Consider the following 4,136-nt stretch of genomic DNA (forward strand, 5'->3'; position numbering starts at 1 on the left):
TCCCCATTGTCCCTGTTCTGCCCACACTGTAGCCCTCGCTGCCGCCACTCCACGCCACCTTCCTCCTGCTTCATTCAGAGAGGAAACCAGTCTCAGGCTGTTGCTGGCTGAGGTAGAGTCTCTTTGTGAGAACTCAGGCTCACGAACACACAGCTGCCTGAGGCATGAGGGAATACAGCTCTCAAATGTCTCACAGGAAAATCCTTAGGGCTTCAAGCTGAAGCCTGGCTAAGGACCTAGGTTCACTTCAGAAGCCTTAAGGATGCTCCTTGGCCAGCCCCTCCATTGCAGAGCTCATCTTTTTCTTCCCTGTCAGACCTCTCACAGGAACGGGATCCTGTGTGTGCCTTGCCTATCCTGTGAGAAGGGTGTCCATTCACAGTTCTACATTCAGATATGGCTTCCCCCCTACACTCTATTCTAGATTATCTTTGCAAGAAAACCTGAAGATAGCAACATTAAAACTAATCTCAGCACTGAGGCTGTCCCTCAGCTGGCACAGTGTTTACGTAGCATGTACAAAGCCTTGACGTGATTCCCGGCACTGTATAAACCAGGTGTGGTGGTGTACATCTGTAATCCTACTACTTGAGCTGCTGATTCAGTCTGAAATCATATATGATTGCATAGCAAATCAGAGGCTCCATATCCAAAGCAATTTTTTTAAATGTTTTTTTAAAGGTTTGTTTATTTATTATTATATACATTGTAGCTATCTTCAGACACACCAGAAGAGGGCATCAGATCTTATTACAGATGATTGTAAGCCACCATGTGGCTGCTGGGATTTGAACTCAGGACCCAAAGCAATTTTTTAATCAGAAAAATACATGTCTACCAAAGGCCTTATTCATGCACAATTTTATGGATGTTATCTGCCACAAAATTACTCGTGTTATTTAAACTGACTGAGAGTGGATAAAATGTGTAAAACTTTAACTAACTGTAGGTAACATATTCCATGAATCACAGAGGTTAGCAATGAAGTTGGTAACAGAAACATGCAATCTTAGCCACCTTGGAGGCTGAGGTAAGGGGAACCAAAGCTCAAGGCCTACCTGGGCAAGTTCAAGGGCAGCCTGAGCAAACTCATCTCACAAGAAGATTTGGGGATACAGCTTAGTGGTACAGAATCTGCTTGGCACGTGCGAGCCTAGGTTCAGCCCTCAGTTCTGAAGAAGAGCACAGCAGACAGCCTGCAAACTATAGTGTGTTTTCCTGAAGCCAGGGCAGCATGTCACATGCCTGGGAAGACAGTAGCAGGGACATAAGCGGGGCAGGCTTATTCCTCCGTTAGCAGATACTCAAAGTCCCCAAGCACGAAGATCCTGCCTAAGTGTAAGCCACAGGGTAAGCAGGTATTTCTTGGTTTCTTCATGTTGGAGCAAGACAGTCTGTGTCCTAAAGACACGGCTGCATCAATTTCCACTGGAATGACAGCCTGTCTGGTGTCCTGGCAAGAGGAGGAAGATCTCAAGTCCTCCCAGGTGGTCGGTCCTCTCCCCTACCGCAGTTCACTTCTGGCTCTAACTGAAAAGAGGAAGCCTGCTCTCACCATCAATCAACAAGAGGCACTTCGAATTTATTGAGGAAGCCGGTGTGGAACTTGGAGATGTAAAGATTCCAGTCTGATAAAGCCATCTGCTCTTACAAGGTCTGGAAAACACATAGATGGCATAGATCCCCAACTCTGCCATTACTGCCATTCACAGTTCTGTATGAGATGCTTTGCTGCCACCTACCGGCTGCTGTCAGCTACGGCAATCCAGAGCCCTGGAAGGACCTGTGAAAAGTGTGTGTGTGTGTGTGTGTGTGTGTGTGTGTGTGTGTGTGTGTGTGTGATACACTGTACAATTAAATTTATACAGGGTAAAAAGGCTTTGAAACTAGTTGAGGCAGAATTTTCCAGAAAAATTAAACAGGAGTGCTCTAGATCTAGAGATCTTAGACATTTTAAAGGGACGTGACTGTGAAGTCTGGTAAACTAGGAAACTTGGCATGATTTCTATTGCAGGCATTTTTGTTAGTTTGCATGATTTTGAGAGGGTTTTTCTATATAGTCCTTGCTGAAACTAGCTATGTCGACCAGGCTGGCCTTGAACTGCCAAAGATCTGTCTCTGCCCCTGGAGGGCTTAAGGGCTTGCTCCACGAGGCCCAGTCTTTTGTGTCCATAATTCCGATGAAGATTCTCTCTTCTCTTCTGGAAATTTAGTCTTTGATCTTAAGGCTCTAACTGAATAGAGGAAGCCTGTTCTCACCATTGTGGGTGTGTGTGGGTCTCCTGTATTTGAAAGTAGTTGACTGTGAAATATCTTTGCACCAACATCTAGGATAATATTACAGCAACCGGATAGACACTGTAGCTTAGATAAGTGACATAAGCTGCTGGGAATGGGAATGAAGGTGGCTCTTAACAGACCCCCCTCACCCCACAATGCTCCCCCTTCAGCCCTCAAGGCATAAAGCTGTGGCCATTACAAGAAGGCATCTTGGGTGCTGGTCACACTGGTTCTCCATCTGGTGATGGTTGCTGGTTGGTTCAGTTGTGATTCTTCACTAAGCTGTACACTTGAAGGACAAGCACATGTTAGAGCTTGCAAGAAAGTGCAAAAAAAACCTCACGTTTGGCAGGTTTGCTTTTTCAGGCATCAGGGCTGGAGTACAGGGCTTACACAGGTTACCAAATTTAATTTTGAGATAGGGTCTATGCAGCCCAAGGCTTGAAGCTTGTGATACTCCTGCCTCACCCTTCCAAGTGGCTGTGATGGCAGACGGGAATCATCAGACTGGACTAAAGGTTTAGTTATAACACATTGCTACTTATTTGTTTGTTTATTTTGAGACAGAGTTTCTCTGTGTAACTTCCTTGGCTGTCCTGGAACTCACGCTGTAGACCAGGCTGGCCTCAAACTCAGAGATCCACTTGCTTCTGCCTCCTGGATGCTGGGATTAAAGCCTGGATGCTGTTTGTAACTCTATGGTTAACTTCTGAAACCTTGAACTATATTTTAAAGAAAAGAACAAACAGCCTGCCCCCTCCCCCCCCAAAAAAAGGAAGAGGGAGAGTTGGCAGTGATGGGACCGTGGGAAACAGAACAACCAATAGGCTTTAGAAGCACAGATCCAAGCCTCATGGTGGTAACAAATGTTTAATCCTGGCACATGGGAGGCAAGAGACTGGTGGATCTTTCTCAGTTCAAGGCCAGCCTGGTCCAAAGAGTGAGTTCCAGGACAGCCAGGACTCCACAGAGAAACCCTGTCTCAGAAACAAACAAACAAACAAACAAACAAGTTCCAAAATAAGCAACCCCTCTACCCCAATCCACTAGTGAACAACCAGAGGTGAACTGAAGTTTTTCAATGACGGACAGAACAGAATTCTCTACTTGTGTTGGAGAGTCTTCAGACTGATGAGAACTGCGTGATTGTGGGGAGCTGGAAAGTTGCAGGTCCAAGTGGAAGACAAAAAGTATCCCAGGCTGTCTTAGGTCACTTTACTTGTAGTTATCAGCTTCCTTCCACCCGCCTCTGCATCTGAGCAGGTACCTTTTTGACTTTCAGGTAAAGCATTTGGAATGCGCTACTCGCTTAGCAAACCACTGGCTTCCACCAACCCCAGAGCTGGGCTGCAGCAGACTTCTGGGCTTCGTTGTGGTCTACCTATCAGTGACTTATCTATGACTTTGGAACAACAGTTGTGTTTTGCATTGACACTACACGGTATCACAGAGGGGAATAACAGGTTTCAGTTAGGGGTTTAGCTTGGTGATAGAGCACTTGCCTAGCAACTGCGTGGTGATGCTGGTGTCAGCCGTAGTTTGTGGGTTCTTTGTGTTTGGGGAATGTCTTATATTGTGTGTCTGGATTCTTGAGGGTGTATTACAGTGTCTCCTCTATAGGCCACCCTGGCCTCTAACTGACAGCAATTCCACCGTCTCAGCTTCCCACAAGTTAGGCTTACAGGTGTGAGTCACCATGCTAACGTTGAGTTCGAAGATTCTGACTGCTGTGGCTTTGAGGGGGGACAGTGTCAACAGTGCACCAGGGACTACTTCCATTCTTCCAGCCTGAAGGTAGAGAACAGTATCCTACACTTTCACACCTCATAGTGTCCTGTTATACTTTTGCTCTTTTT

This window comes from Rattus norvegicus, chromosome 18 (assembly GCF_036323735.1).
Source record: "Rattus norvegicus strain BN/NHsdMcwi chromosome 18, GRCr8, whole genome shotgun sequence".
Lineage (NCBI taxonomy): Eukaryota > Metazoa > Chordata > Mammalia > Rodentia > Muridae > Rattus > Rattus norvegicus.